Genomic DNA, 25,722 nt, shown 5'->3' with positions numbered 1-25,722 from the left:
TTAGGATTAGTACTAATTAATATTTTAGTTAACTAATTACACTCACACGCGGGACCCACTGTCAGGATTGACCTGGACCGTGGCCGTTGACCGCTGACATCACAGTGACGTCATGCCGACGTAGTAACTCATTTTCCGGATTTATTCTTATATGGGAAATTCCAGAAAATGTTGCAAACTTCAAAAATTCATAGTAATTCAACCGTAACTCCAAATCAAACAAATTATATATGAAAATTGATCAGAAAAATATGAAGAATCTGTTTATGGCACTTTCATGCATGATTGAACAAGTTAACCTCACTGAATAGGATGAATCATGATTAGGGCAATTTATGAACTAGCATTTGGAGTTGGAGTTTAACCTTGTTTGAATTCCACTTCAATTAACTTGGCTTACTGCTGCATTAGGTCAATTCAGTTCCTTAACATGACATGTCATTCATTTGATTGTGCATTACAGTGAATGTTGGTTCTTTGTGTTTGCCGGTGGTTGTTCCCTCTCAGTAGACGTGTTTCGACGATGAGATCGATGACACCGATGAAGAGCTATAATATCTTCAGAAGTGCCACGCAAGCAAAACCCCCTTGTTCATTCCGATACAATCCCACTCTCTCGCTCCTGCTCTCTTTTACTGCATTAGGACAACAACAATTCAACTGTTACATGCTACGGTAGTTGAACCCCTTTCCTCTGCATGACCTGTCATTGCCACAGTAAATAGATGAAACCCACTAGCATGAGTAGGAGTTGTTTGAGCCCTGATGTGCCTACTCATTCATGCTTGTTGTCATGCCTGCTACTGCTTAGAGTTGAGTCGGGTCTGATTCATCGGGAATGAATTGGAATGTGGTGAACATGTCCTACTGTTGAGAGCTAAGTGTGTGAACACGATTTGGTAAAGGTAGCGGTGAGAGGCCATGTAGGAGTACATGATGGGTTGTCTCATTGAAACCGTCCTTAGGAACTGAGTTCTATGTTTGTGATCCATGAACAGTTACTACCACACATTGGGCTCCGGGCGCTCCAAGCTCTCTCGACTTATTAATCAACTTGATCTCTGTCCAGGAGTTGCAACTAGTTTCTGGTGTTTGTAGGTAGTGTTAGTAGTCTACCAAGTGGCACCCGGTACAGGTGGGCTTGGGAAAGACTAGGCACAGTGGCACGGTGTACCAAGTGGCACCCGGTTGGTGGGCTTGGGAACCCTGCTCACATCGTTTGGGGCCGTGAGCGACACCCCGGCCGGATCTCCTTGCGGATGGAACCCGAATAGGCGATAAACCTGGACGAGAGACTTGTGTGGTTAGTAAGGTCGTGGCCGACTCCCTCGCCAAGCTTCCGCTTGAAGGTTGCCGAGATACACGATGTGTACATGGTGGTAAGTGGCGAGAGCGTGTGTGAAGAAGTACACCCCTGCAGGGTTATCATTATCTATTCGAATAGCCGGATTCCTCGGATATGGAAACTTGGACCCCTTGCATAGTTCATAGACAAGTGAAAGTGGATACTCTAAAATGCGCAAGATAAGCGTGAGTGCTATGGATGGCGTTCTCGTAGGAAGACGGGAGCGGATCCATAGTGGTGTATTGATATGGTGAATATGTGGATTCGTGTGCGCCACCTCAAAAGAGTTACTAGCAGTCGTAGTTCAGGATAGCCACCGAGTCAAAGCTGGCTTGCTGCAGTTAAACTCCACCACCCCCTTTATTGAGACCGATGCATATGTAGCTAGTTCTGATGTAAGTCTTGCTGGATACATTTGTACTCACGTTTGCCTATTTTATGTTTTTGCAGAGAGACGTCAGTCTCGCTAGTAGTTCCGTGTGGACTTCGACGTTTAGCTTGATACCTCAGCTACGATCTTGTGTCCTCGGCAGGATCTGGTAGACAGTCAGGCTTCTCAGCCTTTTTCATTTGTAGTTGTCTGTACTCAGACATGTTAAGCTTCCGCTTGTGCTTTGACTTGTATGCTCTGAATGTTGGGTCATGAGACCCATGTTTGTAATATCTGGCTCTTTGGAGCCTAATGAATAAATACTTGAGTCGTAGAGTCTTGTTGTGATGCCATGTTGTATTTACACATATCGAGCACATTGTGTGTATGATTGAAATGCTTGGTATGTGTGGGATCCGACAATCTAGTTGTTTATCCTTGGCAGCCTCTTTTATGGGGAAATGTAGTCTAGTGCTTCCATGAGCCATAGTAGTCCGCTACAGCCCGGTTCACCGGAGTCCTGCTAGCCCAGCACTACTGCTCAGGACACTTGACTGGCCGGCATGTGTTTCACTTCGTTCCTGTGTCTGTCCCTTCGGGGAAATGTCACGTGGTGACATCCGGAGTCCTGCCTAGCCTGCTACAGCCCGGGTTACCAGAGTCCTGTTAGCCAAGTGCTACAGCCCGGATTCACACGCTGTTGACCGACATGCTCGAGGTTGATTCATGTATGCCTGTCCCCATGGGTTAGTGCCGCTTTGGGTTCACGACTAGCCATGTCGGCCCAGGTTCTTTGTCATATGGATGCTAGCGACACTATCATATACGTGAGCCAAAAGGCGCAAACAGTCCCCGGCCAGGTAAGGTGGCACCCGTGGGAATACCGTGCGTGAGGCCGCAAAGTGATATGATGTGTTACATGCTAGATCGGTGTGACTTAGGATCGGGGTCCTGACACGGACATGATGGGGAGTCTCGAAATGGTTGAGAGGTGAAGATTCATATTAGGACGATAGTATTTGGACACCGGAAGTGTTTCAGGTGATACCAGGTCACCGGAAGGGGTTCCGGGCAATCCCCGACAAAGATATGGGCTTGGGCCAAGTAAGGGAACACACCAGCCCACAAGGGGCTGGTGCGCCCCCCTATAGGGCCAGCCACGTGGGGAGAAAGGGAAAGGAGAGGAGAAAAAAGGAAAGTATGAAGTAGGACTCCTACTTCCTTCTCCTCCCCTCCTCCTTCCTTTCCTCCTTGTCCAAATATGGTAGGGGGGCTGAATTGGACTAGGGGCCCAAGTAGGATTCCTCCTACTTGGGCGCACCCTAGGCTGCCTCCCTCCCTCTCCCTCCTTTATATACGTGGGGAGGGCACCCCTAGAACGCACATCAATTGTTTCTAGCCGTGTGCGGCGCCCCCCTCCATAATTAACACCTCGGTCATATCATCGTAGTGCTTAGGCGAAGCCCTGCGCCGGTAACTTCATCATCATCGTCGCCACGCCGTCGTGCTGACAGAACTCTCCCTCGTCCTCAACTGGATCAAGAGATCGAGGGACGTCATCGAGCTGAACGTGTGCTGAACGCGAAGGTGCCATACGTTCGGCGCTTGGATCGGTTGGATCGCGAAGATATTCGACTACATCAACTGTATTATTAAACGCTTCCGCTTTCAGTCTACGAGGGTACGTGAACACACTCTCCTGCTCATTGCTATGCATCTCCTAGATAGATCTTGCGTGATCATAGGTAAATTTTTTGAAATACTGCGTTCCCCAACAGTGGAGTAGTGAACGGGGTCAGGTGGTGGAGGTCAGCGCAGTGCTGGATCTCTGGCGGCTGGTGGGATGTGCATAGGGGAGACTGGAGTAGCAGTGAGAGAGGCAGGTCTTCGTTGTCGCCACGAGAGTTGCGAAGTTCATGCTCTTAGGATACATGGAAATGTTGCGTTCTTTTCTCCAGGGACTTTTTCAATTGGTGTGCATAAGCACGGGAGTCACCAAGACACATATATCCTCATGTATAGAATGGTGATACATGCTACTGTCCAAGCTGCAAACATTCTGAGACGATTGGACTTCAACTTGGTAAAGATGTCCAAGAAATAGTTAAAAGGTTGGAGAGGCACAAACATGGTTTTCGACACCTTAGAATTTAGGTCCTTTCATCTTTGTAGATGACACTAACGATATTTTATTATTGATGAGTACATGAGCATGAAGTAACATTCTTTCTACGAAATACATGTGGACTTTTTTACCGGGATATCAACTATGAAGGGTTACGCATAGTGAGAGTGAGAGCGCAGTTATTGAAGGCGATTAGCAAGTTAAAAGGGTTAGCTTTAAAATTAATATGACAATTGATAGTCCGTGCATCTTCTTAATTTACGATTGACATCGTCGTGATACAATGTTTCTCGAGCAGATTGGGCTATGAACAGATTGGTTACATGGAGAAGTCTAACTTCACCAGACATAATATTTGGCTCGTCTATTAATTAACGAGAAGAGAGTTGCCAAATTAACTAGTGGAAGGTGACAGCCAAGAGGTGTGCCAGAAAAGCCCCCCACTCCCCCCGCATCGCCCCCGCTCGGGCGACTCGGGCGGGATCCCAACCCTAGCCGCCAGGGGCTCCCCATCCTTCCATCCCTCCCTCCGCCGACGTCGAAGGACGCCGCCGGCCTATAGCCCGGAGGCTGACGACGGTGGCGGGGGCCTTCCCTCTCTCCCGCGCCATGGGGGCGGTGCGGAGCCCCGCGGTGTGTGGTGGCACGGCCGATCTGGCCCTCATGGCATGGCGGGCCTGCCTTGGCCGGCGGCAGCGGCCTCGTCCTAGGGCGGTGGAGGTGGCGGGTGCGGCGGCCGGCCCTGCGTCGGGCAGCGGCCTTGGCTGCGTTCGGCGGCGGCGGCCGGATCTGCAGCGACGGACCATCTGACCTCGGATCGGCGGTGGCGGCATGGAGGGCCTGGTGGTTGGGTCGGCGCCATGCGTGGTTTGCCCTCCGGACAGATCTGATCTGTCCGGTGCGGCTTGCTCGATGTGCGGTGGCTCAGGTCAGCGGCGACCCGTGCACACGATGCTTGATGGAGATTCTTCGAGCGGATCCAGGTGAAAACCTTGTTCTCGGCTTGATGCCAAGACCGGCGTTGGCGGCACTCTTTTGTGTCATTACCTTCTTGAAGGCATCGCCGCGGAGAAGCTCCAGACCTCTATCTGCTACATCCAGGGGAAACCCTAGATCAGTAGATCGGATGATGGCGGCGCATTGGTGTCGTTTCCTCCTTGGGGGCGTCATTCTTGGAGGCGTTCACGGGATCGAGGGACCAGTGAGCGGCTTTTTTGGTGGAGCGGTGCTTCATCCTACACATTGATGACGGCGGATCTCGGCGGCGTGGCGCAGTGGAGACTCGGCGCCCGATGCGTGGTGATGGACTCGCGCAGGAGGTGGTAGTTGTCTGGCGTCATGGTGGCGTCGATGACAGAGTGGCCTGACAAGGTAGAAGCCTTAATATCTGCTCTGAAGACGGACTTGTGGAGGATGGCGGCGGCGACACTTGTGAGTGCGTCAGACCAGTTTATGCCCCAGACCCAGTATGTGGCTCGGCTGGGGCTTCTGGCTTTTGATGATAGGATTAGGTGAGTGGTCTGGGTATTTGGCCCAGCTAGCACCCCTTCATCATATGGATAGGCTTAGTGGCATATGTAGCCAAGATGGTGGATTCGAGCATATTGTTGTAATACTTTGTAAAGTCCTCGATAATAATCAATAAAGTGGCCGCATGCATCTCCCAGATGCAGAGGCCGGGGATCATCCTCCTTTTCCTAAAAAAAATTAACTAATGGAAAACTGGACAAAACCATTGCAAACTTGACCACGAACAGCAACCAAGCAGCAACCCTAAAGGCAAACATACAAACCCCAGACAAAGAGTTGTTGTTCTGGAGCTGATGCTATAGTCTGTCATCTTCCGTGCAAAAAGCTTGCTCTGTTGTCCAGTTTAGATCTCTTTTGGGAAATGTAACAGCAAGAGTGAGCACATCATAAGTACACTTGTGAGGATGTCGTGAGTATGAAATGACATTCTTTATATGTTAAACTTTTCGCTTGTTTCCGCCTTTCCTGAATCATGACATCTGCGCTTACTCTGATCAATGCGCAACATTGTACTACCTACTCTTCTCAATCCTCCACCTACCTCTTCTTCCTTCTTAATTATTTCCACCCCAATTATATAAACTAGAAAGTGTGAAACAGAAGAATGGATAGAAAGGGCCAAAGGCAAGGATAATGAATGAGACTACTAGCATTTGAGTTCCATAGTTTTATTTTTTTACATTTTCACTTTCTCAATTTCATTGTCCATGAGTATGGGAGGCATCAGGAGAAAGCAATGCAGCACCCAGATGAAACCCGTAAGCAATCATCCACATTGCCCCTTCTGCCAAAAACTTAGATGTGCAATACTCTTCATCAGTTCAGCTAAGTTCCTTTTCTAAAAAAAATCAGTTCAGCTAAGACACTAAACTTATAACTATATGCGCAATTAGCATTCAATGCCGCTCTATATATTGAGCAGCAGAGGGGGACTAGATGGGACCAAATAGAGGAAAGGAAAAGCCAGGAGGCAGTTACGAGCCTATTGTGCGGTGATTAAATAAAAACATTTGGCTGCGAACGCGTAAGACACAGAGTACGTGCATACTAAAATATAATGGAGGGAGTATTACGAAGGTCCTCTTTTTTTTGTGCTTCAGACTGGAGGATTACAAAACATAGTATAATTTTGAAGAAATGTATAGGAATGGAAGATGACTGTACTTGTGATACAGAGGAACAAGAAAATACAAGAAAGCTCAAGAGCGAGGCGTTCAGAGGGGAACTGTCCCAAAAGGAAAGGTTGGCCTCATCAGTAGCAAATAGTACTAATTTGTAATGGCTGCGTACTGTGTCTCTTTCAGCCCATGCACATGTACATGTTCGAGTAATTTAAGCTGCTGCATGACTGCATCAGCTCGGGCTTCAGCAAAAAGAAAGCTAGGAGTAGATGACCAGAATACTGTGAAATTTGTAGGAACAGGGGAAAAATCTATGTTTTACTATTCACAACACATATGATTCAAATGTACCAAAGGTGAAAAATCATGTGGAAATCTTTGCTCCATCTTCTGTAAAATTCCTCTAAATCGAATGCACTGCACTCGATCTATTTTTTATGTACTATGATGAATATTGATTAACGTTCAATTAAAAATCTTATCTCCTGGCCCCATAATAAAAGTAGAAACATCATCTCCTGGCTAACATGAATGCCTTCTACCCAGTGTTCAAAGAACTATATGAGTACGAGCATCAACTCTTCCATGCGACTCTTCAGATTCATGCAGAGCATGCTTTTAAATAGTGCGCTATAGCGTTTAGAAGAGGGCCTGTGTTAAGGGACTTTGGTCCAAACACATGAACCAATATTTTAAACAGCACGCTATAGCATTTAGAATAGGGCCGCCCCTAAGAGGCATAGCGCGCAATTTAAAATATTTGCACAACTGAATGACATGCAAATAACCTTTTTTTGTAAGTGTGTGGCCTTACACAAAAAGATCGCTAGTATCTTTTTTATAACTAGCATGTGATAGGGCGACACCATAAACATATTCTTTGCATGCCCCCAAATGCGGTCAAATGTGGCTGGTTTTCTCATAGCCAAATAAAAGAAAGAGCTATACGTTGCTGTTTTGGCCCCTTTGGTAACTTGAATTTCCACAAAGCATGAATAGGGAACCTTATCCTCAAAGGCTCAAATCACCAAGCAATGGAACGGTTGAGATAAAGGTGACCTTCCTAGTGTTGATAGCAAATCCATCCCGTGTGTGCACGCGCGCGAAGCTCCTTGAGTTACTCCGGTGCTCTCACTTGTTACAGGGATGCTAAACAGACAAGCACCCACAAGAGAGACAGTTTGATTGAGGTTGGCCAAAAAAATACTAACAAAATGTCAGCAGCTAGCATTGATTTTCAAAAAAAAAAAAAACTAGCATCGTACTAGCTTCGATGTCATCTTACGTTTACGACAAGCCAGGTTCCATTACGTCGCAGCTCGAAGTATTGAGGAAGTTGATGAGTATGGGAGGCATCAGGAGAAAGCAATACATAACACTTTATGGAAAACATAGATAACCATCCATGCCATCCCTTTTCTTCAAGAAAATTTATTATATTACATACTCCAGGGTTAGAAAAAAATAGAACTATGAGCAGTTCAGTATTCAACGCCACTTTATATGGTGATTTTTTCGGTACCATGATACTCCATTGTGTGTGTGTGGGAGTACCATGCAAATCTGGCCCTCCATCAGCAGGGTTTATTTAGTACTTTTGTTTATTTACAATGGTAGGCCCTAGTGCAAACTGTACATGCTATATATGAATCAAGTCATAAACATGTACTTCGAGGAACGGAAGTATGAATTGTCTCTCCAAAATCTTTATGATTATAAAGTTTATGGCATGTTGTGCTCTTTCTACAACAATAGCATAAGAATCAAGGTTGCTACAAGAGTTGTAGGCATAGTGATCTGGCACGGAACCAATTCTCATCTCCAATTGTCTAGCGAACTCTATCTTCATCTTCGTCAGTTCCACTGCATTAACAACCTTTTTCAGTTCTTTCCATTGTTCTGTTGTCTCACCCCAAAGGGATGTCGTCCCAACTAGATTCCTTGACTGATCTAATAGTTATCTACCTAGAGAAAGCTATACAACCTAGGAAATTGAAAACCAAAGGGGAATAATTCACCCGTGCAACCTCCCACAACAGTGTTTTAGCACCATTACTAATCACTCTCTTGGTGTACCTTAGAAGAGTGTGATTCAGAACCATAAGACTAATGCCTTGCCTGCATCAACACTTGCTTCCGAAGGTGTTTCCCTTGTTTGCAAACTCTGCTAGATATCATTATTGTTTTCCAACTTCCACATTCACTTACAAAATACAGTGTGATTCATAACAATCAGATCTAAAATACTAAGTCCACCACAATCCTTTTATAAGCACTCTTAGGGCCAATTACTAAATGAAACTTTCTCTTCTCCTGTCTGGTGCCATAACATTCTTGCAATGTAATGACAGGTGCTTCCAGAAAAGAAAGAATATATAGAGGAGCAGTGCTCATAAAAGTATTGGTTAAGACTGTTCTACCTCCAAAGAATAATATATTACCTTTTCATCCACCCTTGCTTTTCTCTAGAATCTCTTCCACTAGAGCATTACTCGACCTTTTTGCAATCTACAATAATGCCCATATAGGTAAAAGGCAGTATCCCAAACTGAGCTATTATTAAATAAAGTGTTAACAACCCCTAATTTTTTCTCTCTCTTATGTTTTTCTCATCTTATATAAACTTACAAATGCAAAGTAGAAGAAACAATAGAGGACAAGCAAGATGATGTGGAGAGCTAGAGAATAATTTTCTTAGCACGAAATCCATCTCAAGATTGCTAGCGTGGAAGTATAGTGTTTCATGCCATTTTCATTTCTCAATTAGTGTGCACAAGGATGGGAGTTATCAGGACACATATATCTGCATGTTAAGACAGTGATGACACGTTATTGTTCAGGCTGCAAACATTGTGAAATTTTTGGACTTCAGCTTGACAAAAGGAGCCAACTCAAACAAAAAAAACTTGACAAAGGAGCCTGAGAAGTAGTTCTAAAGGTTGGAGAGGCACAAACATGGTTTCCGACAAGCTAGAAATTGGATCCTCTCATCTTTGTAGATTGCTCTAATGATTTTTTTATTAATACATGAGCATGAAGTAACATTCTTTCTGGCAAATACATGTGCATTTTATTTTATGGAGATATCAACTATGGAGGGTTAGGCATAGTGAGAGGGCGCAATTGTTGATGGGGATTCAACAAGTTCAAAGGGTTAGGTTTAAATGACAATTTATAGTATGCACATCTTAATATACAAATGAATTGTTGTGACACAATGTTTCTCTGACAGAGTGGGCTGTCAAGTCCAGATTGGCCTCACGGAAAAGTCCAACTACACCAAACCTAATACTCACGTCAGAACCAAAGTTATGTGAAAATTGTTAGCATTGCAAGTCTAGCACGTAATTCAATTTGCATTTCTGAATTGTTGTGCACATAAGGATGGAATGCATCATGATATATAACATATTAGTCTATTCAGATTAGTGATGAGCTGATGACACAAAAGTGTTTAGATTGTAGACGCTATATATGATGCATTTAGACTTCAGCTCGACAAAGGAACCTTATGCCAAGGAACAACGTCTTTGAGTGCCTACTAGTATCATGAGGTGTTTTCTTTTTGTTGTTGTTGAGCTAATGCTATAGTCTTTCATCTTCTCTGCAAAGCACGACATGTTGTCCATTTTAGAATATATTTTAGAAATTCCATTCACAGGGAGCTCTTCACTTGTTTCTGTCCTTCGTGAATCATGACATCTTCAATGAGTCTGATCAATGCACAAAAATGTACCACCTACTCTTCTGAATCTATCACCCACCTCTACTCACTTATTGATTCTTTGCATCCCCCATTATATAAATTTGAAATTCTGAAACAGAAGAAAGAGGATAGAAAGTGCAAAAGGCAAGCATAACTGAAAGAGAGTGATAGCATTGGAGTTTCCATTGTTTCTTCACATTTTTTACTTTCTCGAATTCTATGTCCATGAGCATGGGACGCATCAGGAGAAAGCAACGCAGGACAATCACTTGAGAGTGTAAGCAACCATCCATGTTATCATTTTCTTCCACAAATTTAGTATGTTGCATACTCTAGCACAAGAAAAAAAGAAGCCAAAAATGACTGAACTATATGAGCAATTCAGCATTCGGTGCCACTTTAAATATATGATGCTCCTTGACTAACTCCAGCATGCTCACTTCTTTCGGGGATGTTTAGACAGACAATCACCCATATGAGAGCCAACATAACCAAACCTTCCCAACAAAAATGTAACATCCGCTGCAATCCACTTGATATGAGAGGCCATCCTGGACAAGCCTCGGGCGCTTAGTTGCTCCAGGAGGTTGTGTTGTGCTATGAATTGTGTAGATCCTCGGGCGTGTAGATCCTCGCAGTTACCAGCTGGCTGAAGCATTGTGTAGGTTGATGCAACCCTAGTAAGTTCAATTGTAAAAGGTGAGCTTTGATCAATTGGTTAACGCAAATTAAGTTAACATGCTTCCGAGTTTATTAAGAACATGTAGAATACTAGAGAAACATACTACAAACCTGAAGCTTCTGGATATTGGTCAAGTAAAAAAAATTACATGTATCACTCATCATTTTAAAAAAGTGATGTCATGTAGAGAAGCTTCAAAGATCAGGTATAGATATATATTGTTCACTTGATCGGACAATTAAATTGACAGTCTGCTATGTAAGAATCAAACCATAAACATGTAGTTTGAGGAACGAAAGCCATGAACTGGTCATGCATAAGTTTCAGCGAAAGATGTCTCCCCAAAATCTTGGGGATTAAAGTTCATGGCATGCTTTGCTCTGTCTACAAAATAGCATATGAATCAAGGTTGCTACAAAGGCTCAAAATCACAACAACATGATCACTTGGGTCTTGTTGATTGAAACATGTGATTGATCATTTCCTCTCCACCCCCACTTGAGCAAGATGTTATTCCTAAGCAACAACCACAAGAAGATTTCAATCTTGAGAGAATTTTTCAGTTCCCACATGAACCTGTAGGCACAGTGACCCGACATTGAACCAATTCTCATCTCCAATTGTCCAACGAACTCTATTCTTCATCTGCATTCAGTTCCACCGCATTAACAACCTTTTTCAGTTCTTTCCATTGTTCTGTTGTCTCACCCCATGACGTTCTTCTGGAAAGGGCATTGTCCCAACTAGATTCTTTAACTCATCTAATAGGTATATGCCTTGAGAAAATAATCCTATCTATACAGCCTAGGAAACTAAGAAGCCAAAGGGGAATCATTCAGTCAGGCATCCTCCCATAACAGAGTTTTGGTACCATTACCTCTCTTAGTGTACCTCTTAGTCTGCCATGCTCTCTGTAAAGAATTTGCAACTGCAGCTAGTGACCACATCATGAGGAGGTCAAAGTATAAAATGACACTCTTTATATGTCCAGTTCCCATGACATCTGTTCCCTCGAACATGAGTTTGCGAACGTGCAATATGATCACTCTAATAGAGAAGTGAACTCAGTTGCTCATGGACTAGCCAACTGGCGAAATTTCAGAACTCTTTGATCTAGTTTGATGAGCCCCCCTTCTATTGTACCCATTTTAGTTAATGATGTAACCCTGCCTTCTATTGAATAAAGATGTACTTTATGAGGAAAAAACTTTTTCGCTTGTTTTGTGCCTTTCCTAAATCATGACGTCTTGAGTGACTCTGATTAATTTACAACACTTCACCACCTACTCTTCTAAATTCCCCACAACCCCCATCACCACCCACCCACCCACTCTCCCCCTTCTTGATTATTTCCATCCCGATTATATAAACTAGAAATGTGAAAGAAAAGAAGGATAGGAAGGGCCAGGTGCAAGGATAAGTGACAGAGACTACTAGCATTGGAGTGTCCCTTGTTTCTTCACATTTTCACTTTCTCAATTTCTATGCCCATGAGCATGGGAAGCATCAGGAGAAAGCAATGCATGACACTAATGAGGATATGTAAGCAATCATCCATATTATCCTTTTCTTCCAGAAACTTAGGTGCTTGATATTCTCCAGCAAAGACATAAACTTAGACCTATATGCGCAATTGAGCATTTGATGCCACTTTATACATATGAAGCTTCTTAAGTTACTCCAGTGCTCACTTGTTTCAGGGATGCTAGGTATACAAGCAGCCACGAGTGTGACAGTTTGTTCGAGGTTGGTCAGGAAAAAGCCGCCAATATGTCAGCCACTAGCATTGTACTAGCTCAGATGCCATCTTACCTTCACAACAAGCTCAAGCTACAAATTGCTCCGCTGCTCAGAATATGGAGGAAGCTCAAGGAAATTGCAATTAAGAAAGTTCATGAGTATGGGAGGCATCAGAAGAAAGCAATGGGATGCAGTTCATGGACAGTGTAAACAACCATCCATGTTAACCTTTTCTTCCGGAAATGAAGTACTCCCTCCGTTCCTCAATCTAGTGCGCATAGATTCCAGCGTAGGTACCAATGTGTGTGCTGGCGTTTATTTTTGGACGAGAATGATGGAATTAATCTTGACATGTAGCTTGTGCACATATGTGTTAATGGGTCATGCGAATCCTGGGGCTTACGTGCATGTAGCTGGTTGTTGGTGCATGCATGGATTAGTTGCTAAGTGGCCGGCTGTGCCGAGTTGTTAGGTGCATGCGTCGTTGTTGGCCTAGTAGTTGGGATCCTGGAGAGATTCCAGGCCAAGGATAAGGTCATCGGTTTAGTGGGCTTATGGCTGTGTGGTGACCGGTTTAGTGGGTGCGTCAAGTCTTTCTTGTATAGGCTATTTAAGCCAGAACAAATGAATGCGAATGTGGTCGAGAGGGCTGGAAAAGATGTAGTCATCGTGTCTACACCAAAGGGCAGGATCTCTACACAAAGCTCTTATACTCTTTCTTGATGTGTGTGTCTGTGTAGAGCCTCTCCATGATGTGTGTCCATGTGAGATGAGAGGAAGAAGAAGAACGGCGCTGTGAGGAGGCGGCGCCAACAGAGAAAGCCCTCGCTCCACCATGGTCCTCCTAGCAGTACTAGTACACTGGTATGTCTGTCCGACACGAGCGTCTATGGCCAGGAAAGCGGGATGCTGACCAAGGACGCGGTGACGCTGGCCATGGACGCGGGACGCGGTGGGTGCGGATGTCTCTTCTAGCTCCTTTAAGCCGCTGCCGCACAAGAAGCCAACGCCGGCGCGCTGCCACCATCTGCAAGAACTTGCCCTGCCTCGTCACATGGATGGCGAACGGCGACGTCCTCGGAGTGGCGATGGTGCCATCTTGACTGAGCCGTTCCGCCCGACGGCACCTTCCTTGCCGCTGGTCTAATCCCGCCGCCGCAAGTCGATTCCCGCTGCCGCCAGGATGCGGTGCGCCGCTGCGCATGATCGCGGCTGGTGAACCTGCTCTGCGCCGCGTCATGGACAGGGGACACGAAGACGAACCGGCAGGGGCGCGGCAGGACCGCGGCGGCATAGGGAGGAAGTCGGTCGTGGATGCGGAGTGTAGAAGGACAAGTTATGGGCTGTGCAATCTCGATGTATTGATCGGTGCACCAGGCACGTATATATAAGTACAGAGGTGGGCCACAACCTCAACTATACAAGGAAACAGGAGGTGGGCCCTACACACACATATACACGTACACAATATACTCAACACCCCCCCGCAGTCGAAGCGGCGCCAGTGACGCAGAGACTGGAACGGAACTCCTCAAAGGTAGAGGTCGGCAGTCCCTTCGTCATCACATCGGCGAACTGCTGAGCGGTCGGCACATGGAGAACCCGCATGCGTCCAAGAGCCACCTGCTCGCGCACAAAGTGAATGTCCAGCTCGATGTGTTTAGTCCGGCGATGATGAACGGGGTTGGCGGAGAGGTACACCGCAGAGACGTTGTCACAGTAGACAACCGTAGCCTGGGGGACATCGTGATGTAGCTCCTGAAGTAACTGTCGAAGCCAGGTGCACTCGGCGACAGCGTTAGCCACAGCTCGGTACTCAGCCTCCGCGCTAGAGCGTGAAACCGTGGGTTGTCTCTTGGACGACCACGAGACGAGGGAAGGACCGAGGTAGACGCAGTAGCCAGAGGTGGACCGACGAGTATCGGGGCAGCCAGCCCAGTCTGCATCGGAGTAAGCCACCATCTCCAGAGAAGTAGACGCCGTAAGTGTCAACCCGAGGGACATCGTGCCACGGATGTAGCGAAGGATCCGCTTCACGAGAGTCCAATGAGAGTCACGAGGGGCGTGCATGTGGAGACACACCTGCTGTACAGCATACTGAAGATCCGGTCTGGTGAGAGTCAAGTACTGTAGAGCGCCGACAATAGACCGGTAGAAAGGAGCATCCGACGCAGGCGAACCCTCAAGAGCAGAGACCTTGGCCTTCGTGTCCACAGGAGTAGCAACAGGATGACAGTTGAGCATGCCAGCACGCTCAAGAAGCTCATGTGCATACTTCTGTTGATGAAGAAAGAAACCGTCCGGACGCCGAACGACCTCAATGCCAAGGAAATAATGTAGAGCACCCAGGTCCTTGATAGCAAACTCGTCACGCAGCCGGAGAGTAATCTGCTGAAGAACGGCTGCGGAGGAGGCAGTCAGGATGATGTCGTCGACGTAAAGCAGCAAATATGCAGTCGTGTCACCGTGGCGATAGACAAACAGTGAGGCGTCCGAGCGAGTGACGCTGAAGCCCAGTGTTTGAAGAAACCCGGCGATCCGCTGGTACCAGGCTCGGGGTGCCTGCTTGAGCCCGTAAAGAGAGCGAGACAGCAGGCACACATGGCCGGGAAGTGAAGCGTCGACGAAGCCGGTGGGTTGCTCACAAAACACCTGCTCCTCAAGATGGCCGTGGAGAAAGGCGTTGGAGACATCCATCTGGTGAACAGGCCAGCCGCGGGAGACGGCAAGCTGGAGGACGGTGCGGATCGTGCCCGGTTTTACAACCGGGGCAAACGTCTCCGTGAAGTCAACTCCAGCACGCTGACGGAAACCACGGACCACCCAGCGAGCCTTGTAGCGCTCAAGTGAACCGTCTGAGCGGATCTTATGGCGAAAGACCCACTTGCCTGTGATGACGTTGGCGCGAGGAGGCCGGGGAACCAGGGTCAAGTGCGGTTCCGTTGGAGCGCATCGAACTCTTCCTGCATCGCCGCAAGCCAGTGAGGATCACGGAGGGCGGCGCGAGCGGACACGGGAAGAGGCGACGGCTCCGCAGTGGAGGCGGCGAGGACATACTCGTCACTCATGTACCGGAGGCTCGGACGATGAACGCCGGTACGAGCGCGGGTGACGGGGCCAGAGGGCGCCAACGGAGCCACTGGCGAGGCAGCCGGCGAGGCAGCCGGCGAGACGGCCGGCGTCAGGGCCGGCGAGGCGGCTGGCGAGGCGGCCGGCGTCGGGGCCGGCGAGGCGGCCGGCGTCGGGGCCGGCGAGGGAGTCGGCGAGGCGGCCGGCGTAAGGGCCGGCGAGGGAGCCGGCATCGGGGTCGGCGAGGCGGCCGGCGTCGAGGCGGCTGAGGAGGCGGCCGAGCCGGCCGTGCCCGATCCCGCGGCGGGTGAGGGAGGGGCGCCAGGGGCGCCGTCAGAGCCGGCCGAGGAGGCCAAGGGGGCGGGCGCCGGCGTGAGGGCGCGAGGACCGCCAAAGCCCGGAGGCGGTCCGCGGGCCGAACGGAACCGTCCGCCTGACGGAGTCGTCGAAGGGCCGCCGGTGGCAGCAGTGACGAGACGACCAGGGGTACCTGCTGCTGAAACGGAAACACCATCTCATCAAAGTAAACGTGTCAGGAGGTGAAAACACGGTGGGAGACGGGATCGTAGCAGCGGTAGCCCTTAGTGTTGGGTGGGTAGCCGAGAAAGATGCAGGCGACGGAGCGAGGTGCGAGCTTATGAGGTGTAGTGGCAGCGATGCTAGGGTAGCAAAGGCAGCCGAAGATGCGAAGCCCTTCATAAGAGGGAGGTGCACTGAAGAGAAGGTGGTGAGGTGTAAAGTTCCCGCGAGTACGACATGGACGGATGTTGATGAGGAGAGAAGCGGTGGCTAGAGCGTCAGGCCAAAAGCGTGGAGGCACATTGGCATGAAAGAGAAGAGTCCTAACGCAGTCATTAAGAGTGCGAAGGATGCGCTCAGCACGACCGTTTTGCTGCGAGGTGTACGGGCAAGTGAGACGAAAAATCGTGCCATGTGTGGCGAGAAGATTACGAACAGCGGTGTTGTCAAACTCCTTCCCGTTGTCTGTCTGCAACGCGAGAATGGGTCGACCAAACTGCGTGAGAACGTAAGAGTAGAAAGCGGCAAGGGTGGATATAACATCCGACTTGCGGCGCAACGGGAAGGTCCACACATAATGCGAAAAATCGTCAAGAATGACAAGATAATAAAGAAAGCCCGTATTACTGGCAACAGGAGATGTCCAAACATCACTATGAATCAACTCAAACGGGTATGATGCAACAAAAGAAGAAGGTATAAATGGAAGACAAGCATGTTTGCCGAGGCGACATGCATGACATGAGTGATCCTCGTTCTTATTACACATGAAGGAAAAACTCCGAAGTATGTGGCGAAGTGTGGCAGGATTAGGATGACCCAAGCGAGCGTGCCAGAGATCCACTCCGGTGGCGAAAGCGACAGGGGCGGCGGAAGTGGTGGGGGTGGTGGAGTGAACCGGGTAGAGCTTGTCGGGGCTGTCACATCGGTGGAGCACCATCCGCGTGCGAGCGTCCTTAACAGAAAAACCTCATTCGTCAAATTCAACAGTGACTGTATTTTCACGTGTAAGAGAACGAACGGAAACAAGATTTTTAATAAGGTCAGGAGAAACAAGAATATTAGACATGGATATAGGAGTGGAGTTAGACGGAAAATATGTATGTCCAATATGGGTGATGGGAAGAGAAGAACCGTCACCGACGGTGATGCGGTTGGAGGTGTGGACAGGATGGGCAGTGTGGAGGTTACCGGGGTACGCCGCCCTGTGAGCGGTGGCGCCGCTATCCATGTGACAGCTGCCAGCGCCCGGTGTAGCTGGACGGGGAGGGAGCGTTGTGGAGAGCCGCCAGGAGGGCCGGGTCCCACGGTGCCGGCGGGAGAGGAGGCACAGCCGTCAGGGGCAGCAGCGGCGGCCCACCTGGCGGCGGCTGCTGACCGTAGGGCGCCGCGTAGGGCTGCGGCACGGCGTAGTACGCCTGGTGTGGCTGAGGCCGAGTGCCGAGAAGGCCCTGGACAGGGGCCCGAGGAACCGACATGGAGTAGGCGTGGACAACGCCGGTCCATGGGTTTTGGCCGGCGTACCACGGGGCCGGCTGAGGGGCCTGCCGTGGCGGGCGGGGCGCTCCTCCCTGAGCACCGCCACCGCCCCCCTGCTTGCGGCCACCACGACGACCCCCCCCCCCCGTTGGCCGCCGGCTGGGGCGGCGGGAAGGGGGCGGCCGGCGCGGGCGGGAACCCGGGAGGGAAGGCGGGCGCCGCCGGCTGGGGCCGCGTCGGGCGTGGCGGTGGCGGGGCCGAACCTCGCGGGTGCCGGCGACGAGGGTGGTGTGGGTCGCGCGCGTCCGTGCCACCCGCATCCGGCGCTCTTCTAGCTTGAGGTACGCGACCACCTTGGCGAAGGTGGGCTCCGGGATGAGGGTGAGGTTGGAGGCGGCGTTCCCAAAGTCCTCGTTGAGGCCGTCGGAGAGGGTGCTGAAGAGGAGCTCGTCGCCGATCTTTTCTCCCAGATCACGGAGCTCATCAGCGAGCTTCTTGAGGCGCATGCAAAAATCATCGATGGACGAGTCAAGTTGCTGGCACCCATAAAACTCACCATAGAGGAGGACCTTGCGCTGCAGCCGATTGTCAGTGAAGAGGCCGTTGAGCTTGGTCCAGACCGCATAGGCGTCGTCCTCATCGTTCACCATGGTGTGGAAGATGTCGCTGGAGATGGTGAGATAGAACCAGCGGATGATGATGGCGTCGAGGATCATCCACTCCTCGTCGTTGATCATGAGCACCGAGTCCACGGTGCCGTTCACGTGGCCGTGTAGGAGGTACTCACGGAACACAAGCGAAAAGTACCGCTTCCAAGCGGAGTAGGAGGCGGTGGTGTTATCAAGTTTGACTGGGACGCGCTCATGGATGTTGAGGTCGCGGACGAGGGTGACATCGGGACCGGCGAACGGGTTGGAGACGGTGGAGGAGGAGGAACTCATGGTGGTTCGGCTCGGGTGGTAGGGTGCGGCGCGGGTTAAGGGAGAGAGGGGGTAGGGCGCGGCGCGGGGATAGAGGGAGGGTTAGGGCCGGAAGCGGGAGCCCGCGGCGGCGGCGGCCTTGGAGAGGCGGCGGCGGCGAGCGAGGTGGTGGGAGAGGCGGCGGTGACCAACGGCGGCGGCGGCAACCGGAAGAAGGGTGGCGGCGGCGGTGGCGGCTAGTGGCGGCGACGGGGAGGAGGGGCGGCGGCGGCGGCGCGGCGGCGGCGGCTAGGGTTAGGATCGTGCTGCGATAGATACCATGTAGAAGGACACGTTATGGGCTGTGCAATCTCGATGTATTGATCAGTGCACCAGGCACGTATATATAAGTACAGAGGTGGACCACAACCTCAACTATACAAGGAAACAGGAGGTGGGCCCTACACACAAATATACACGTACACAATATACTCAACACGGGGACACCGTCTTGAAGGAAATATGCCCTAGAGGCAATAATAAAGTTATTATTTATTTCCTTATATCATGATAAATGTTTATTATTCATGCTAGAATTGTATTAACCGGAAACATAATACTGTGTGAATACATAGACAAACAGAGTGTCACTAGTATGCCTCTACTTGACTAGCTCGTTAATCAAAGATGGTTATGTTTCCTAACCATGGACAAAGAGTTGTTATTTGATTAACGGGATCACATAATTAGTTGAATGATCTGATTGACATGACCCATTCCATTAGCTTAGCACCCGATCGTTTAGTATGTTGCTATTGCTTTCTTCATGACTTATACATGTTCCTATGACTATGAGATTATGCAACTCCCGTTTGCCGGAGGAACACTTTGGTGCTACCAAACGTCACAACGTAACTGGGTGATTATAAAGGAGCATCTACAGGTGTCTCCAAAGGTAGATGTTGGGTTGGCGTATTTCGAGATTAGGATTTGTCACTCCGATTGTCGGAGAGGTATCTCTGGGCCCTCTCGGTAATGCACATCACGTAAGCCTTGCAAGCATTCAACTAATATGTTAGTTGTGATATGATGTATTACAGAACGAGTAAAGAGACTTGCCGGTAACGAGATTGAACTAGGTATTGGATACCGACGATCGAATCTCGGGCAAGTAACATACCGATGACAAAGGGAACAACGTATGTTGTTATGCGGTCTGACCGATAAAGATCTTCGTAGAATATGTAGGAGCCAATATGGGCATCCAGGTCCCGCTATTGGTTATTGACCGGAGACGTGTCTCGGTCATGGTCTACATTGTTCTCGAACCGTAGGGTCCGCACGCTTAACGTTATGATGACAGTTATTATGAGTTTATGCATTTTGATGTACCGAAGGTTGTTCGGAGTCTCGGATGTGATCACCGACATGACGAGGAGTCTAGAAATGATCGAGACATAAAAATTGATATATTGACAGCCTATGTTTGGATATCGGAAGTGTTCCGGGTGAAATCGGGATTTTACCGAATTACCGGGAGGTTACCGGAAACCCCCGGGAGCCATATGGGCCTTATTGGGCTTTAGTGAAAAGGTGAAAGGGGCTGCCATGGTGGGCTGCACGCCTCCCCCCTCCCCTAGTCCTATTAGGACTAGGAGAGGTGGCCGGCCACCCCTCTCCCTCTTTCCCCCTTGGGAGTCCTATTTGGAATAGGATTGGGGGGGGGGGGGTCCTACTCTCGGTAGGAGTAGGACTCCTCCTGCGCCTCCATAGGGCTGGCCGCACCCCTCCCCCTTGGCTCCTTTATATACGGAGGCAGGGGGCACCTCTAGACACACAAGTTGATCATTAAGATCGTTCCTTAGCCGTGTGCGGTGCCCCCTGCCACCATATTCCACATCGATCATATCGTTGTAGTGCTTAGGCGAAGCCCTGCGTCGGTAGAACATCAAGATCGTCACCACGCCGTCATGCTGACGGAACTCTTCCCCGACGCTTTGCTGGATCGGAGCCCGGGGATCGTCATCGAGCTGTACGTGTGCTAAGAACTCGGAGGTGCCGGAGTAACGGTGCTTAGATCGGTTGGATCGGGAAGAAGACGTACGACTACTTCCTCTACGTTGTGTCAACGCTTCCGTTGCAATCTACAAGGGTACGTAGATCATACTCTCCCCTCGTTGCTATGCATCACCATGATCTTGCGTGTGCGTAGGAAATTTTTTGAAATTACTACGTTCCCCAACAGTGGCATCAGAGCCTAGGTTTTATGGTTTGATGTTATATGCACGAGTAGAACACAAGTGAGTTGTGGGCGATATAAGTCATACTGCCTACCAGCATGTCATACTTTGGTTCGGCGGTATTGTTGGACGAGACGACCCGGACCAACATTACGCGTACGCTTACGCGAGACCGGTTCCCTCGGCGTGCTTTGCACATAGATGGCTTGCGGGCGACTGTCTCTCCAACTTTAGTTGAACCAAGTGTGGCTACGCCCGGTCCTTGCGAAGATTAAAACGGAGTCTATTTGACAAACTATCGTTGTGGTTTTGATGCGTAGGTGAGATTGGTTCTTGCTTAAGCCCGTAGCAGCCACGTAAAACTTGCAACAACAAAGTAGAGGACGTCTAACTTGTTTTTGCAGGGTATGTTGTGATGTGATATGGTCAAGACATGATGCTAAATTTTATTGTATGAGATGATCATGTTTTGTAACCGAGTTATCGGCAACGGGCAGGAGCCATATGGTTGTCGCTTTATTGTATGCAATGCAATCGCGATGTAATGCTTTACTTTATTACTAAGCGGTAGTGATAGTCGTGGAAGCATAAGATTGGCGAGACGACAACGATGCTACGATGGAGATCAAGGTGTCGCGCCGGTGACGATGGTGATCACGACGGTGCTTCGGAGATGGAGATCACAAGCACAAGATGATGATGGCCATATCATATCACTTATATTGATTGCATGTGATGTTTATCTTTTATGCATCTTATCTTGCTTTGATTGACGGTAGCATTATAAGAGGATCTCTCACTAAATTATCAAGAAGTGTTCTCCCTGAGTATGCACTGTTGCCAAAGTTCGTCGTGCCCAGACACCACGTGATGATCGGGTGTGATAAGCTCTACGTCCATCTACAATGGGTGCAAGCCAGTTTTGCACACGCAGAATAGTCGGGTTAAACTTGACGAGCCTAGCATATACAGATATGGCCTCGGAACACGGAGACCGAAAGTTCGAGCGTGAATCATATAGTAGATATGATCAACATAACGATATTCACCATTGAAAACTACTCCATCTCACGTGATGATCGGTTATGGTTTAGTTGATTTGGATCACGTGATCACTTAGAGGATTAGAGGGATGTCTATCTAAGTGGGAGTTTTTAAGTAATATGATTAAATTGAACTTAAATTTATCATGAACTTAGTCCTGGTAGTATTTTGCAAATCATGTTGTAGATCAATAGCTCGCATTGTTGCTTCCCTGTGTTTATTTTTGATATGTTCCTAAAGAAAATTGTGTTGAAAAATGTTAGTAGCAAAGATGCGGATTGGATCCGTGATCTGAGGTTTATCCTCATTGCTGCACAGAAGAATTATGTCCTTGATGCACCGCTAGGTGACAGACCTATTGCAGGAGCAGATGCAGACGTTATGAACGTTTGGCTAGCTCAATATGATGACTACTTGATAGTTTAGTGCACCATGTTTAACGGCTTAGAATCGGGACTTCAAAGACGTTTTGAACGTCATGGACCATATGAGATGTTCCAGGAATTGAAGTTAATATTTCAAGCAAATACCCGAGTTGAGAGATATGAAGTCTCCAACAAGTTCTATAGCTAAAAGATGGAGGAGAATCGCTCAACTAGTGAGCATGTGCCCAGATTGTCTGAGTACAACAATCGCTTGAATCAAGTGGGAGTTAATCTTCCAGATAAGATAGTGATTGACAGAATTCTCTAGTCACCATCACCAAGTTAGTAGAACTTCGTGATGAACTATGATATGCAAGGGATAACGGAAACGATTCCCAAGCTCTTCGCAATGCGGAAATTGACGAAGGTAGAAATCGAGAAAAACATCAAGTGTTGATGGTATACAAGACCACTAGTTTCAAAAAAAGGGCAGAGGGAAGAAGGGGGACTTCAAGAAGAACAGCAAGCAAGTTGCTGCTCAAGTGAAGAAGCCCAAGTCTGGTCCTAAGCCTGAGACTAAGTGTTTCTACTGCAAAGGGACTGGTCACTGGAAGCGGAACTACCCCAAGTGATTGGCAGATAAGAAGGATGGCAAAGTGAACATAAGTATATTTGATATACATGTTATTGATGTGTACTTTACTAGTGTTTATAGCAACCCCTCAGTATTTGATACTAGTTCAGTTGCTAAGATTAGTAACTCGAAACGGGAGTTGCAGAATAAACAGAGACTAGTTAAGGGTGAAGTGACGATGTGTATTGGAAGTGGTTCCAAGATTGATATGATCATCATCGCACACTCCCTAGACTTTCGGGATTAGTGTTGAACCTGAATAAGTGTTATTTGGTGTTTGCGTTAAGAATGAATATGATTTGATCATGTTTATTGTAATACGGTTATTCATTTAAGTAAGAGAATAAATTGTTGTTCTGTTTACATGAATAAAACCTTATATGGTTACACACCCAATGAAAATAGTTCGTTGGATCTCGATCGTAGTGATACACATAATCATAATATTGAAACCAAAAGATGCAAAGTTAATAATGATAGTGCAACTTATTTGTAGCACTGCCGTTTAGGTCATATTGGTGTAAAGCGCATGAAGAAACTCCATGCTGATGGGATTTTGGAATCACTTGATTATGAATCACTTGATGCTTGCGAACCATGCCTCATGGGCAAGATGACTAAGACTCCGTTCTCCGGAGCGAGCAACTGACTTATTGGAAATAATACATACTGATGTATGCGGTCCGATGAGTGTTAAGGCTCACGGCAAGTATCGTTATTTTCTGAACTTCACAGATGATTTGAGCAGATATGGGTATATCTACTTGATGAAACATAAGTCTGAAACATTTGAAAAGTTCAAAGAATTTCAGAGTGAAGTGGAAAATCATCGTGACAAGAAAAATAAAGTTTCTACGATATGATCGCGGAGACAAATATTTGAGTTACGAGTTTGGTCTTCAATTAAAACAATGTGGAATAGTTTCACAAACTCATGCCACATGGAACACCACAGCATAATGGTGTGTCCGAACGTCATAACCGTACTTTATTAGATATGGTGCGATCTATGATGTCTCTTGCCGATTTACCACTATCGTTTTGGGGTTATGCATGAGAGACAGCTGCATTCATGTTAAATAGGGCACCATCAAAATCCGTTGAGACGACACCTTATGAACTATGGTTTGGCAAGAAACCAAAGTTGTCGTTTCTTAAAGTTTGGGGCTACGATGCTTATGTGAAAAAGCTTCAACCTGATAAGCTCGAACCTAAATCGGAAAAATGTGTCTTCATAGGATATCCAAAGAAAACTATTGGATACACCTTCTATCACAGATCCGAAGGCAAGACTTTTGTTGCTAAATTCGGAAACTTTCTGGAGAAGGAGCTTCTCTCGAAAGAAGTGAGTGGGAGGAAAGTAGAAAACTTGATGAGGTAATTGTACCTTCTCCCTTATTGGAAAGTAGTTCATCACAGAAATCTGTTCTTGTGACTACTACACCAATTAGTGAGGAAGCTAATGATGATGATCATGTAACTTCAGATCAAGTTACTACTGAATCTCGTAGGTAAACCAGAGTGAAATCCGCACCAGAGTGGTATGGTAATCCAGTTCTGGAAGTCATGTTACTAGACCATGACGTACTTGCGAACTATGAGGAAGCGATGATGAGCCCAGATTCCGCGAAATGGTTTGAGGCCATAAAATCTGAGATATGATCCATGTATGAGAACAAAGTATGGACTTTGATGGATTTGCCCGATGATCGGCAAGCCATAGAAAATAAATGGATCTTCAAGAGGAAGACAGACGCTAATAGTAGTGTTACTATTTACAAAGCTAGAATTGTCGCAAAAAGGTTTTTCGACAAGTTCAAGGTGTTGACTACGATGAGAGTTTCTCACTCGTATCTATGCTTGAGTCTATCCGAATCATGTTAGTAATTGCCGCATTTTATGAAATCTGGCAAATGGATAAATAAAACTGCATTCCTTAATGGATTTATTAAAGAAGAGTTGTATATGATGCAACCAGAAGGTTTTGTCAATCCAAAAGGTGCTAACAAAATGTGCAAACTCCAGCGATCCATCTGTGGACTGGTGCAAGCATCTCAGAGTTGGAATATACGCTTTGATGAGTTGATCAAAGCATATAGTTTTATACAGACTTGCGGTGAAGTCTGTATTTACAAGAAAGTGAGTGGGAGCACTACAGCATTTCTGATAAGTATATGTGAATGACATATTGTTGATCGGAAATAATGTAGAATTATTCTGTAAAGCATAAAAGAGTATTTGAAAGGAGTTTTTTCAAAGAAAGACTTCGGTGAAGCTGCTTACATATTGAGCTTCAAGATCTATAAAGATAGATCAAGACGCTTGATAAGTTTTTTTCAATGAGTACATACCTTGACAAGATTTTGAAGTAGTTCAAAATAGAGCAGTCAAAGAAAGAGTTCTTTCCTGTATTACAAGGTGTGAAGTTGAGTAAGACTCAAAGCCCGACCACGGCAGAAGATAGAAAGAGAATGAAAGTCATTCCCTATGCCTTGGCCATAGGTTCTATAAAGTATGCCATGCTGTGTACCAGATCTATTGTATACCCTGCATTGATTTGGCAAGGGAGTACAATGGTGATCTAGGAGTAGATCACTGGACAGCAGTCAGAATTATCCTTAGTGAAATAAGGATATGTTTCTCGATTATGGACGTGACAAAAAGGTTCGTCGTAAAGGGTTACGTCGATGCAAGTTTTTGACACTGATTCAGATGATTATAAGTCTCAATCTGGATACATATTGAAAGTGGGAGCAATTAGCTAGAGTAGCTCCGTGTAGAGCATTGTAGACATAGGACTTGCAAAATACTTACGGATCTGAATGTGACAGACCCGTTGACTAAAATTATCTCA

Source organism: Triticum urartu, chromosome 4, assembly GCF_003073215.2.
Source record: "Triticum urartu cultivar G1812 chromosome 4, Tu2.1, whole genome shotgun sequence".
Classification (NCBI taxonomy): Eukaryota; Viridiplantae; Streptophyta; class Magnoliopsida; order Poales; family Poaceae; genus Triticum; species Triticum urartu.
The sequence above is the reverse complement of the archived record's forward strand: the minus strand, read 5'-3'. Positions refer to the sequence as shown.